The sequence below is a fragment of the Rhinoderma darwinii genome, chromosome 1 (genome assembly GCF_050947455.1).
Source record: "Rhinoderma darwinii isolate aRhiDar2 chromosome 1, aRhiDar2.hap1, whole genome shotgun sequence".
NCBI classification, from domain to species: Eukaryota; Metazoa; Chordata; class Amphibia; order Anura; family Rhinodermatidae; genus Rhinoderma; species Rhinoderma darwinii.
In genome coordinates this window covers 258,137,494-258,153,283 of record NC_134687.1, presented here as the reverse complement: position 1 = coordinate 258,153,283, position 15,790 = coordinate 258,137,494, and positions in this window count along the sequence as shown.

Genomic DNA, 15,790 nt, shown 5'->3' with positions numbered 1-15,790 from the left:
TAACCAAGGGAGCATCTTTTTGACGCTCACCGGTGTCCTCTGGCTTACCTGCCGCCACTGGTCTCGTGGCATTCTTACCTCTCTTGTAGCATCGCAAAGCCGAATGGGATCCTCCACATATGGAGCATTCGTGTTTGAATTTGCATGAAGCGAAAAATCTACAATGCCCCTCATTGAAGAGCCAACACGCACCGGGTCTGCGACCGGCAGATGCGGACTGAGGGGGCGCGGTGGTGGTAGAGAGAAAGGAATTCTGGGGTCTTTGCGTCATCATTAACTGAATCCACACGTCTGTGGCCTTAGAAGACCACCCTATGTCTGGCCGTATTGCCAAACGCCGCCGGAATTCTTCATCGTATCTCCACCACGCCGTTCCGCCATGCAGTTTGTGAGCCGAGTAAATTGTGTCTAAATAAGTAAAATAATTCAAAAGCCTTCTCTGGCTTATTTTGACTAATTATGCTAGCCAACACTGCAAATGCCTGAATCCAGTTCCCAAATGTCTTCGCTACCTTGGGTTTTTTCTCTTCAGTTTTTTCTCATATTCTTTCTTTATCTACTGTTAGCTGCTCAGGTGACACTAACGACCATATATCCACATACTCACATTTTATGATTTTTTCTCTCACATCGTTATCTACATGTGTCCCCAGTGGGGCAACCCCACAAAAATATGTGTCTCTGATCAACATACCTTTGTTATCCATAGCCTGCGCAGGCTGCGGCCCTTCCGCTCCTGGTACATTAACGGGAATCTCTGTCCCGCTCATTTATTCCAACACATTTTTTAACATCCCATAAATCTCATCACCACTATTTTTACTTTTATTCCATGCTTGACCGCATGCCAACTCACCACTCTGATGAACCACCGGCTGAACCTCAGGAGTCCTCGTCGTGGCTAGCGGAGAAACAACCGTTGCTGACGCTGCCACGGAAGTATGTCTATGTCATCTTCTGTCAACAGATCTGCTCCTCCGCCCACGTTGTCTGTGCCCATGAGACTTCCTGCTGTATCTATCACTTGAATCCCCAGTGGAAGCCGAGGACGTGCGATACGCCGACCGACTCCTCCGCGAGCTTTGTGAACGACGTCTGGACCCTCTACTCCGAGAGCGCTGCCTATGTCTACTCTTTCTATCTCTCGTAGTAGGGCGCCTATGGGCATTATATCTCCTCCGATCACGCCTCTTAGATCGATCAGACTCAGAGTCAGAGCATGTGTCCGTTCCACGGCCCTGCGTCCCACCTCTGTGGGATCCACCGGCGGTAACACATCTGCCTATCTGCCCACTAGCTGTAACTTGTGGTGTCCCGGGGATACACTCAAAGAAGTCTTCCTCACTATCCACTGCTATCTGACTATCTCGTGTAGCACTTATGGGAATGCTAACATCCCTCTGCTCCAAACTAACCTCTACTGTCTCACTAGCCACAATACTGGGATTTCTCCCAAACCACCTAGCAAGCCTGCCAGGTGGCTTTTGAGCAGCCTGTATCGGCACAGCTTCTCTAGCCGTCCCACTACTGCTTTCAGCCGCGTCTGCTACACGCCGAGGTGTGCGCTGCCTCTCCCCCAAGGCCTGTCGACTACTCAGCACCTGGGGAGGGGAGACATGGCGGCGAGCACGTACGCTCCTACCGCGAGCCGGCATTGTTTTCCCCACACTGCGCTCTTCTGGCTCTGCTACATGCAGCTGCGCTGCGTGTCGAGAAGGCGCCCTCCCTCGTTTCCTAGGTCTAGTGGGGGATGGGCTTAGACGCGTAGGCGGACGGCACCGCCTGGAAGGCCGCACGCTGCCAGCAAGCGGCTCGGACACCGAGCCACATGGTTGTTCTGACCCACCTCGTAGGAGCGGGGTAAGCCATGCAGCACCTTCCTTCTCTATCTTTTCTTTTAGTAAAGCTAACAATGCTTGTTCCGCCATGTTCTCAGGGATCACTCCTCTGTTCGCTACTTAATAGCTTAGGGGTTCTTATTCAACGCCAGGAAGCGGGAAAAGAGGCTCGCTGCTGGGAGTCACCTCATTTTATTGACTTAATCCCTCCCCCCCATGTGATTTCATTATCCAATTAGCTTTTTACCAACTCAGTATGCTTTTGAAATCTTAAAGGGACCCTGACATACAGTCAATGGCTCCCAAACTTAGGCAGCCTGTGATCCCTAATAGCGAGTGCAGCATCTAAGTGGTTGACAGAGGGAGGGGGCATTTTCTGTACAATAGCAGGCGATCGCGGGGGTTCCAATGGTTGCTATGGCAACTGACGGCCTAACTATGGCCTCCTGGCCTGCCATGTACAGAAGCCTATTAGGCCCTGCCAGAATGCGGTGTATTATACCAGCTAAGAGGTGATCGGATCCTCAAGTCCCCTAGTGGAACAAAAAAGTAAAAAAAATGCTTTAGAGAAATAAATAAACAAAAATTGCCACTCTCTCTTTATAAAGTCATTATTAAAAAAATATATAAACCTATACACAACTGGTATTGCCACATCCATAAATACACAAAAATAATCACATCATTTATCCTGCGCTGTAAACTTTGTAAGAATTTTTTTTTAAAAAAAATACAGATATTCTGTTTTTTGGTCACATCTTCTCCAAAACATTAGAATATAAAGCTACCAAAAAAATTTACCCCAAGATGGTAGGTGCAGGCCACAAATTTTAGCTTAGGGAGGCAAGCACACAGCACTGGACCAAGAGTAGTGGTCCGTCCTTAACCTGTTTACCTCCACCTACGGTATAAAGGCGGCAGAGATAACTGGGCTTTAAATTGTTAAAAGACGGCAGCTGGTTGTGTTTTCAGGTTGGGATCGTACACGCAAACTAATCCCGCTTCAGGCCTGTTCACACCTGCATCAGTGTTTATGTTGAGGACTAGAACCACAAAATTACCGTCTGGTTTCCGTCATGGTGTCCGTGGTTATACCAAAAACAAAAGCGCAGCAGGCTGTGCTATGGTTTTCGGTATTTTCGTCCAGATCTGTCACAGAGCCTCCAACGCAAATGTGAATAGGCTCTTACCTGCATAGTTACTCAATACTTCCGCCACACAATGACCACATAGTGACTGAATACTATTATCATACTGTTACTGAATCAAAACCACTGCACAAAAACCAATATCACCACCTTATAGCAACAATATAGTCATAGATGCCGGTCCTACACAGGGGCTCTACAGACCATATAAGTGATTACAGTACAGTGACATCCAGTGACCATATAGTGGTAGATACTGGTCCTACACAGGAACTCTACAGACCATATAAGCGATTACAGTACAATGACATCCATTGACCATATAGTGTTAAATACCGGTCCTACACAGAAGGGTTGTAGACCATATACAGCACAGTGACATCCAGTGACTCACAGGTGGCGTCTTCTCAGATTAGATTTGATCACTTTCCCTTTCCTTCTCCATCCTGCCCAGAAACCTAAGATGACTTCTTCTACCCATGAATCCACCCTGCAGAATTTAAAATACAGACAAGTTGGTTTCCTGCTTTTCTTGCATTCATCCCACCTATACCCCATCCTCTAAACAAACTCATCATCCACAGTGCCCCAGATAGTAGTAATGCCACCCACTTGGTGCCCCACACAATAAAAGTGCCCCCTTTGTGCACCCATACAGTAATAGTGACCCCTTTATGCCCCCATATAGTAATGCTTCCATTAACAGGCCCCCTTCTCTTCCAGGCCCAGTTGTGATTGTAGTGGTTGCTACCTGACCCAGATGGGAGAGGGACCCACTGATAACAGTGAGCTGATATTTTTATTCTCAGACAGGAGACCCTGTGGGGATGGTGGCCCTGGGCATTTGCCCAGTTTGACCCCCCTCCTAACACCAGCCCTGTTGAAAAGTGTTCTAACAGACGTCACAGGTGTAGCGCGGCCATGGGGGTGGTCATGGGAATGATGGTGTCACGTACTCTCTGCCTGCGGCTCCCTCTGTCTCCAGGACATCGAGAGTTATTTGCTCGGGCGTCGCCCGGCCTGGCAGGCTGAGGCAGTCTGCAGCCAATAGGAGCTCAGGAGCGTCAGGCCAATCAAAGCCTGGCTGATGTTCAGCCTGGGATAGTTGGCCTTTGGCTGTAATTAGAGTTTCCTTGCCTGGTGCTTTCTCTTGTTTTCAGACTCCCCTGAGCGACTTGCTTTTTGACTTCTTGTGACCTGACCTCGGCTGGACTCCTGACTTTTCTTTGCCTTCTGACTTTTGTTTTTCCGCACTCTCCCGGTTTGACCCTGCCTGCCTGACTCTGTCTTTTGCGCCCGGACTTGTCCGCGGCGCAATTGCCCTGCCTCTCCCTCCGTGTACTTCCCAGGTGACCCTTTGTTTTTTTGTACTGTCTCTGTCTTATCTGTTTGTCAGTTTCACTTTTACCAGTATAGGGAACGCCGCCCAGTTGTGCGCCGTTGTTTAGGTCAGGTCTTACAAGTAGGTAGAGACAGAGGTTTGGGAAGAACAGGGAGCTCACTGTTTACTGTTTATTGTGTATTTGTTCATGACAGATGGGGTCCTAAAAATCTACTGGGGGACCGGCCCAGCCCAGCTCAGTCCATTAGTTTCTTGAGGTGGTTATCAAGGTCCTAATATTTGGGAACCAGGTAGGGGAGGGCCCGACCACATCCGCCCATATTATACCAGAAGAATAATTTCCTAGCAAAGTTTTCAAAACTGTAAAGAAGGAAAAGACCTAAAAAGGTGCAGAGCGTGTCCCAAAAGAGGGATAAGAAAGGACACCATCTATCAGTGAGACACCTGCCCGAAAATACCTGACCTGTCCATAAAGGATTCCGTCATAGCGTACCACACATCTATGTATTATCCTGGTGCTGATAGCGTGCCACTGCCTTCTAAAATAGACATCATGGACCACTTGTTAAAAAGCCATTGCTTTTTCCGATACTATCGTGTATAAACACCGTCAGGCATCGCTGACAAAAAGGGATCATTTTTGGACCGTTTTATTTAAGTTTAAAAAGCATAAAATATATGACAGTACAGTGTTTTTAAACAGGCTGTTGTTACCACCGGCTACCAGTCATTTACCCATAGCCATATACTGTATGTAGCTGTCACATTGATGTCACTAATGCTGTCTTGGCATTGAACATCTCGAAAGGGGTTGGATATGATCTTAATTGACCTTTCAGAGAAATCGTGGCACAATCGATTTGAGACAAATTTATTCTGATCTAATCGAATCTGACGGCCGGTTCGATATGGGAAATTCACTCATTACCGCTCACAAGTTTTGACTAAATAACAGCCCTCGTATGCAGACATGCAAAATATATATAAGAGAAAATTATAGATTTTATAGCAGCCGAAATCAAAAAAATTTACTTCGATGTAAGACAATTTTTAAATTTCGCAATTTAACAAAAAAAAAAGTATTTTGCAATATTATTCTGGAAAAAAAATGGACTACTGATGCCAGTTATCACAAGGCTCATATCAGCAATTTTTTAATTGATTAACCTTTTAGTCTCTTACACAAGGTTTGTTAACAATTCATTTCTGAAATTTACAGAATTTCATAACATTTTACATAATCTACATGTTTTGTAATGAGGAAAAGCAGACACTAGAAAGGAAATCTAAATAAAAAGGGAAGAACATACAAACTCAGTTGGGGTTAAATGGGTTGTCTCAGGATTTTACGCCTCATTTTCAAATAACGCCCCATAAAAAGAAATGTATGTCACTTCTTGCGCCGTTTTGTTTGTTTGTTTCTGTAGCATACACACAGAAGCAGCACAAACAACATCATACAGCAGTAATGAGCAGTGTAGCTGTGAATGAAACAGGGGGAGGGTAAAAGTGGCTCAAAAGTGGAGAAAGAGGCAGTTTTCCCTAATAAGACATATTACAAAGTCTCTAATATTCGCTTGTACTATTGATTTATGCAAACATTGTTCATACTACAGTGACCATCTAAATCATAATTTTACATTTTTGTAGATGAAAAAACAAGTAATTTCAACACTAAACACAATTTCTTGGAATTAAAGTGGTTTTCCTCGCATTTAAATAAATAGCCCCTTAATGACATGCCACGTACATGCACGTAACAGCCGTTAAAGGGAAGTATGGCGAGTGCTCACGGGCTGAAAGTGCTCTATACTTAGCAGGTGATGGCTGTGTAATACAGCCGAAACCTCACTGCCACGGGCGGAGTGAAAGATCACTATGATTTTGCCCGTTTAACACCTTAGATGCCATGCTCAATCGCGACCTCATCATTTAAATAGATGGATTCACGGGGGCGGCTCCCTCCAACATGCCATTGCCCCCCCCCCTAGAATGATGCATGTTATGGCAGCCTGGAGGCCTCTTGCAGGGCTTTAAAGGAGACAGTCAATATAGCGATATACTGCAATACATTGGTATTGCAGTGTATCATGCAAGCGATCCAATGATCGCTGGTTCAAGTCCTCTAGGGGGACTAATAAAAAAAGTAAAAAAACAGTTAACGTTTTTCTTAATGTTCCAAAAAAAAATGTTTCAATTTCAAACACCCCATTTTTCCCATTTTTTTCCATAAAGCAATGTTAAAAAAAAAAAAGTTGACATAACTAGTGTCGCCGTATCCATAAAAGTCCGAACTATCATAATATAGCATTATTTAACTGGCTTGGTGAAAGCCGTAAAAAAATATATATATATAAAATATAAAAAGCAAATTGCTGTTTTTTGGTCACCTTTTCGCTCCAAACAAATAGAACAAAATGTGATCAAAAAGTCGCTTGTACCCCAAAATGGTATCAGTGAAAACTACAGCTCGCCCCGCAAAATGTAATCCCTCACAAATATTTTTTTTTTTTATGGCTCTCAGAATAAGGTGATACAAAACATTATTTTTCTTTAGCAAATAGTTTTATTTTTTCTAAAAGTGGCATACATCCCAACCGTCCCGGATCCGGCGGGACAGTCCCGGTTTCTCACTGCTGTCCCGCCATCCCAGGCGGTCTGAAAAATGTCCCGCTGGGCACTGCAGCTGTATCAAAACAGCTGATCGCTGCTGACAGGCACCCTATATGCCAGACGACTGCAGCAGCGATCAAAAGAAGGCAGGAGTTTTGCCTTGGTGTTCTCACTGGGATCGATGCCGGCACGGGAGTGGACCAGTCCAGTCACTTGACCTGTCATCTGACCTCACCGGTCAGATGACAGGTCAGGTGACTGGACTGGTCCACTCCCGGGCCAGCATCGACACGAGTGAGAACGCTACCGCAAGATTCCTGCCTTCTTCTGACGGTGAGTGACATTAAAGCAGAGTGGAGAGTGGCAGCAGTATGGCCGGCTACCTCTTATAAGGGGGTTGTGCTGCGCTACCTACGGGGAGCTATCTACAGGGGGGTTGTGTCTGGCACTATGTACAGGGGGGCTGTATCTGGAGCTATCAACAGGGGGGCTATGTGTGGAGTTATCTACAGGGGGGCTGTATCTGCAGCTATCTACAGGGGGGCTGTGTCTGGCGCTATGTATAGGGGGCTGTGGGGAGCAATCTACAGGGGGCTGTGTCTGGCGCTATGTACATGGGGGCTGTGTGTGGTGCTATCTACAGGGGCTGTGTGTGGAGTTATCTACAGGGGGGCTAAGTGTGGAGCTATCTACAGGGGGACTGTGTGTGGCGCTATCTACAGGGGGGGCTGTGTGTGGAGCTATCTACAGGGGGGCTGTGTGTGGCGTTATCTACAGGAGGGGCTGTGTGTGGAGCTATCTACAGGGGGGCTGTATGTGGCGCTATCTACAGGGGGGGCTGTGTGTGGCGCTATCTACAGGAGGGGCTGTGTGTGGAGCTATCTACAGGGGGGCTGTATGTGGATCTATGTACAGGGGGGGCTGTGTCTGGCGCTATGTACAGGGGGGCTGGAGCTATCTACTGGGGGCTGTGTCTGGCGCTATGTACAGGGGGGCTGTGTGGAGCAATCTACAGGGGAGCTGTATCTGGAGCTATCTACAGTGGGGCTGTGTGTGGCGCTATCTACAGGGGGCTGTGTGTGGAGCTATCTACAGGGGGCTGTGTGTGGAGCTATCTACAGGGGGGCTGTGTGTGGCGCTATCTACAGGGGGCTGTGTCTGGCGCTATGTACAGGGGGGCTGTATGGGGCTATCTACAGGGGGGCTGTGTCTGGCGGTATGTACAGGGGGGCTGTGTGTGGAGCAATCTACAGGGGGGCTGTGTGTGGAGCAACCTACAGGGGGCTGTGTGTGGAGCTATCTACATGGGGGCTGTGTGTGGAGCTATCTACAGAGGGCTGTATCTGGAGCTATCTACAGGGGGGCTCTGGTGGATGATTTTTACATTGACCGGTAGTAGAGCTACACTAATACACTAACTGGAAAAAAAAATCCCCATCATTTAACTCTGCTACCTCTCAATTGAAAAGTCATCAACCACAGGGTCTCCCTCTTGACTTTCATTGTTCTCAGCCTTTTGGTTTGTCCTGCTGCTGCTGCCGCCGTGATGAGCAAATGTTATACCCAAGATAGGAAAAGTAACATAAAGACGACATAACCGGATCCATAATATCTGTGATATCCAGACAGTCTAGAGATCCGCAGTGACAATGTGCGCGTGTTTTTTAGCAGAAGGACCTGGCCGTGATTTGATGTGTTTATGTGGGATATTGGGCGTGGTTAGGGGGCGTGGCTTAAAAATGTCCCTCCTTTCCAAATTCAAAAGTTGGGAGGTATGAAAGTGGTAAAACATAAAACAAAATATAACAATGTGGTATCGCCGTAATCGTATCAACCTGTAGAATAAGAATGCAGATCAGCAGCACAGGATAATCTTTTCTAAAGCGGGTGCACGCCTCCTAGGTCACAGTCCAAGAGTGACCCCTCAATCAGGACAAAAAGAAGATGAGGCAGCACTGGTAGTGCTGCCTCATCTTCTTTTTAACCTGTAGAATAAGGTAAACATGTCGTTTTTTTTACCGCCTGATGGACGCTGTTAAAACAAAACCCCCCAAAAAATGGCGCAATTGCTGTTTTTTGCCTATTTCACATCACAAATAATTTTTGATTCAGCTTCCCAGTATATTATGCTGTAGAATAAATGGTGCCATGAAAAACTACAACTAGCCCCGCAAAACACAAGCCCTCATATGGCTACATCGACGAAAAAATACAAAAAAAGTTATGGCTTTTGGAATGCGGGAAGGAAAAGGCTAAAATGAAAAAAACTCAAATTGGCCGTGTCCTTAAGGGGTTAAAGTTTATTCAATATACAGTAAAGATTTCTACAACTTTCTAATATACTTTGTGTTTCATTGTTCAGTCATTTAGAGACTAAAAATCTGTGACAGGACCCATCAGGCCGTTGTGGGAACGGGTAAGGTGAGTTTTATTTTTATTGGTGCAAAGGTGGCCTAACTTATCTATGGTAAAACACAGGGGGGCCTAACTTATCCATGGAAAAACACAGGGGGCCTAACTTATCTATGGTAAAACACAGGGGCCTAACTTATCTATGGTAAAACACAGGGGCCTAACTTATCTATGGTAAAACACAGGGGGCCTAACTTATCTATGGTAAAACACAGGGGGCCTAACTTATCTATGGTAAAACACAGGGGGCCTAACTTATCTATGGTAAAACACAGGGGCCTAACTTATCTATGGAAAAACAAAGGGGGTCTAACTTATCTATGGTAAAACACAGGGGCCTAACTTATCTATGGTAAAACACAGGGGCCTAACTTATCTATGGTAAAACACAGGGGGCCTAACTTATCTATGGTAAAACACAGGGTGCCTAACTTATCTATGGTAAAACACAGGGGGCCTAACTTATCTATGGTAAAACACAGGGGCCTAACTTATCTATGGTAAAACACAGGGGGCCTAACTTATCTATGGTAAAACACAGGGTGCCTAACTTATCTATGGTAAAACACAGGGGACCTAACTTATCTATGGTAAAACACAGGGTGCCTAACTTATCTATGGAAAAAAAACAGGGGCCTAACTTATCTATGGTAAAACACAGGGGGCCTTACTTATCTATGGTAAAACACAGGGGGCCTAACTTATCTATGGTAAAACACAGGGGGCCTAACCTTAATATAACACAGGGGCCGAACTTATCTATGGCAAAACACAGGGGCCTAACTTATCTATGGTAAAACACAGGGGCCTAACTTATCTATGGTAAAACACAGGGGGCCTAACTTATCTATGGTAAAACAAAGGGGGCCTAACTTATTTATAGTAAAACACAGGGGGCCTAACTTATCTATGGTAAAACCCAGGGGGCCTAACTTATCTATGGTAAAACACAGGGGGCCTAACTTTTTATTTTTGGTGTCTAGTTTCTTCCATTTTACTGCCGCTGCCGCCAAGTAAGTTGCACCGCAAAGGGGTCACTAAGACCATGTTCACACGGTGGATTTTGCTTGGTGGGTCCCGCTGCAAAATCGGCGGCAGAATTATTCCTGCCGTCACCTTAAAGATTCCTACTCCCATTTACTTCAGATCGGGCAGGACGCTTCTTTTGTCCACGAGTTGAAAAAATCAGCTAGCGGTAAAAAGAAGCATCCGCCTCCCACTGAAATCCGCCTGACAGATACATAGTGCAGAGGCGTAGCTAGGTTCTCCAGCACCCGGGGCAAAGATTCAGTTTGGCGCCCCCCCCCCCACCTCTTTTCCGACATCTCCTTCCCCCTCGCCGTGTTTGTTTTCTCTACCAATTGACGTGTGATTTATTTTTATGTAACGCGAGCATAAAAACATTTGTACATTTTACAAGCAATATGGTTGTATACACAACACCAGAACCAAGCTCAGTACATATGTACAGCCCCAGAACCAAGCTCACTACTTATATACAACACCAGCACAAATACAGCTCAATTTAGTGCAACCCCTGCCGTATAGGTGTGTACGGCGTAAAACTACAGCTCCCAGCATAGCCCGAACAATGATAAGGATATGCTGGGAGATGCCGTTTCACAAAAAATAAATCCTATCATAATCATATCACCCATCATCTCGCTGCAGATCATACAGTGACTACAGTGCTGATCAGAGGCAGAATAAACATTTACATTAGGTGACTCACCGGTGACGTCTCAGATTCTAGTTCTTTCTCTCCATCCGGTCCAGACCTCTATGGTGACTTCTCCCGGTCCATTTCTGCAGTTTGGCGCTCACATGTCTTCAGCTTCTCACTTTTCCAACATTTCTGCACCTATAAATAAATATAAAGTTATCATTATACCACACACTACGCCCCTAAATATAATAGCGCCAAACACTGCACCTCTAATTATAATAGCACCATACACCGTGTCCCACACACACACACCGTGCCCCCTGTAGATAGTGCCTGCCATAGAGCCCCCTGTAGATAGTGCCTGCCATAGAGCCCCTGTAGATAGTGCCCCCATATAGACTACCCCTGTATATAGTGTCCCACAAATAACTCCCCCTATAGTGCTCTACAGATAGCCCACCCCTGTATATAGCCCCCTGTAGATATAGCCCACCCCTGTATATAGAGCTCTACAGATAGCCCAACCATGTATGTAGCCCCCCTGTAGATATAGCCCACCCCTGTATATAGTGCTCCACATATAGTCCACCCCTGTATATAGTGTTTCACAGATAGCCCACCCCTCTATATAGCCCCCCCTTGTACATATAGCCCACCCCTGTATATAGTGCTCCACATATAGCCCACCCCTGTATATAGTGCTCCACATATAGCCCACCCCTGTATATAGCCCCCCCTTGTACATATAGTCCACCCCTGTATATAGTGCTCCACTAGATAGTCCACCCCTGTATATAGTGCTCCACAGATAGCCCACCCTTGTATATAGTATATACAGGGGTGGGCTATCTGTGGAGCACTACATACAGGGGTGGACTATATGTACAAGGGGGCTATATACAGGGGTGGGCTTTCTGTGGAGCACTATAGGGGGGAGCTATTTGTGGGATACTATATACAGGGGTGGGCTATATCTACAGGGGGACTATATACAGGGATGGGCTATATCTACAGGGGGACCATATCTACAGGGGGACCATATCTACAGGGCTGGGCTATACACAGGGGGGCTATATCTACAGGGCTGGGCTATACACAGGGCTGGGATATACACAGGGGGCTATATCTACAGGGGTGGGCTATACACAGGGGGCTATATACAGGGGTGGGCTATATACAGGGGGAATATATCTACAGGGGGCTATATCTACAGGGCTGGGCTATATACAGGGCGACTATATCTACAGGGGGGCTATATACTGGGGTGGGCTATCTATGGGGCACCATATACAGGGGTGGGCTATATCTACAGGGGGCTATATACTATATAGCCCACCCCTGTATATGGTGCTCTATAGACAGCCCACTCCAGTATATAGCCCCCCTGTAGATAGTCCCCCTGTATATAGCCCCCCTGTAGATATAGTCCCCCTGTATATAGCCCAGCAGATATAGTCCCCCTGTATATAGCCCAGCCCTGTAGATATAGTCCCCCTGTATATAGCCCCCCTGTAGATATAGTCCCCCTGTATATAGCCCCCCTGTAGATATAGTCCCCCTCTATATAGCCCAGCAGATATAGTCCCCCTGTATATAGCCCCCCTGTAGATATAGTCTCCCTGTATATAGCACCCCTGTAGATATAGTCCCCCTGTATATAGCCCAGCAGATATAGTCCCCCTGTATATAGCCCAGCCCTGTAGATATAGTCCCCCTGTATATAGCCTAGCCCTGTATATATAGTCCCCCTGTAGATATAGTCCCCTCGTAGATAAAGTCCCCCGTGTAGACAAAGTCATTCGTGGAGAGGCGCTGAATGGCCGGGAACGGAACGTGCCCGGTCATTCATTGCTTCTAATTGTACCTGTGTCCTTGCGACACAGGTACAATTATAGTGCAGGAGGAGGGGGCTCTGGCGCCCCCCTCTGAACTGCGCCCGGGGCACGTGCCCCGCTTGCCCCCCCCCTAGCTACGCCCCTGAGGAGTATGCAAAAAATAAATAAAGTGCCCAAAAAAGTCATTATTTTGCATAAAACATATTTTATTGCCCCTACATTACATAAAAAAAAAAAAACCTACACATATTAAGTATCTACATAACCCTAAAAACCTGAAGAATTAATTTAACAGGTTATTTAGCATGAAACGTGAATGGGATGAAAAATAAAAATAAAAGACAATGGCGAAAATCGCTTTTTCATATATTTACATCTCAAAAGTAAATTATATAACTTATACAGTGAACTTTTTACACCCCTAAACAGCGCAAAAAAAAAATACAATTTCCCCCGCATAGAACAATGCCTCATACAGCCACGTGGCCCACGTCAATGAAACAATAAAAAAGTTATGGCTGCTGAAAGGCAAAAAGGCAAAAACAGAAAAATGTAGCTGGTCATTAAAGGGGTTTTCCACCTTCTCACAACTGATGACCTATCCACCGGATAGGTCATCAGTACATGATCTGTCCGACACCCGAAACCCGCACAGATCAGCTTTTCCTGTGCCTCCGTGCACTGGATGTACATGCTGGAAGCACTTAGCTCCGGCCACGGAATAGCGGCCGAGCTGCAGTACTGCAGCTCTGCTCCTATTCAAGTGAATAGGAGCTGACCTGCAGTTCTGCAGCACGGCCACTATGCTATGTACAGAGCCAACTGCTTCCTGGCTCCATACATAGCGTTATGTACCATAACATCTGGTGCCCGCTGGCCACTGGAGTGTCTTATCGGTGCGGGGTCCAGGTGTCGGACCCGCACCAATGATATGCTGATGACCTATGCAGTGGATAGGCCATCAGTTGTCAGAAGGCGGAAAACCCCTTTAAGGCCTTTTCAGTTTACCTTTTTTCGTTATGTTATTTGTCCTCACAACTATTGGAATGCAATTTTGTAAAATGTATCTCATATATATATATCATATATAAAAACTCCATAAAAAAATTGAAACAGAAATACAGAGCTATTCTCGCTAAGGCTAAGTTCACACTATCGTTGTCTCCCGTTTAGCTCTCTTCCGTCAGAGGAAGAGATGACCGAAAATCCAAACGGAAATCATTGCTTCCTTTTGAATTACCATTGATATCAATGGTAACTCTTTTGTTTCAGTTGTATTCCGTTTGCCTCTGTTCTCTAGGTTTTCGTTTTTTTCACGGAAGCAAAATTGCAGTCTGCAACAGAAACCTAGAGAACGGAGGCAAACAGAATCCAACTGAAACCAAAGAATTATCATTGAAATCAATGGCAATTCAAATAGAAGCAATGCTTTCTGTTTGTATTTTCAATCACCCCTACTTCTAATGGAAGAGACCTAAATGGGAGACAACGGTAGTGTGAACTTAGCCTTAGAAGGGAAAAGCTAGTAGGACCCTACATATTATGGACCTGTGACTAGCCATGTGCATGGCCCTGTATGGTTGCACAGAAAGCAATAACCCCTAATCCTCAGGTACATTGCTTATGTCATATTTTTGATTTGCAAAATTGGAAGACATTTCTGAAATTGATGGTTTTATGGCACATAACTGTCTCTCGGACTTTAAATTTAAACAGTGACACTACAAAAAATGTCCATACTGCACCAGCTATGCATACTGCAATTATGTTTTTTTGAAGTCTATACATTAAGTGCATTTAGATATAGTGTGCAACTGTAAGGCCCCATGCACACGAATGTGCATTTGCGGCCGCAATTCCCCCAAAAACCCACGGGAGAATTGCGGCCCCATTCATTCCTATGGGGCCATGCACACGATCGTGGTTTTCACGGTCCGTGCACGGCCCGGGAGCATGGAACATGAGGTCCAGGCTCATTGAAAATAATGGCCGTGGCCAAGTGCATGGCCCGCGATTTGCGGGCGGCTCGCGGCTCACAGCTCGCTGCCGGCCGACCCGAAAATCACGGCCGTTCACATAGCTACAGTCGTGTGCATGAGGCCTAAGGCCAGGTTCACACGTAGCGTAAATACTGTAGATTTTCCGCAACAGATTTTGTTGCGGAAAATCCACAGCATAATACAGTAGCAGCAAATTGGATGAGATTTGAGCAAATTTCATCCACACGCTGCGTAAATGATAAGTGGAAAAAAATGCTCAGAAATGTACCTGCGGTGCGTTTTTTTTAATCCACAGCATGTCAATTGTATTTGCGTAATCGGTGCTTTTTTTTTTGCAGGTTTTCCCCATTGAAATCAACGGAGAGGTTAAACCCGCAACAAAGAGCAGATGTTGCGATCTTTGCAACGGAAAAGCTGCGATTCCGCTGCAAAAGTCGCAACTCAGAAAAAAAAAAATCTAAAAAAGTATGGAACTTTTTTTTTTGCGAAGTTTTCCACAGCGGACATTCCGGCCGAAAAACTGCACCACAATTTTGTCGGGTTTTTCGCCCTGAATTCCCTGTGTGCTTTAACGCAATATATCCGCCCTGTGTGAACATACCCTAAGGCTAGTAGATTCACACGAGCGTTGCACATTTCGTATGTGAAAAACAGACGTTTCTCACGTCCGAGGTGTATCCGTACTCTGCGCTGCGGGACGCGTTGTCACGCATCCCCATAGACTAGAGGCTATGGAGGGATGCGTGAAGTGTAAAAAAACAGGAGATGTCCAATTTTCTCACCGACCCTTCACATGGTCCGTTGAAATAATGTAACATGGATGTATTACACGTTCGTCTGTATAAGGCCTAAATGTTATTAGCATGCTAAACTCTCGCAAAGCTGTCAAAGCACAGAAAAACTAATCTTGTCTACTCTGGATTTAAAATGAACTCA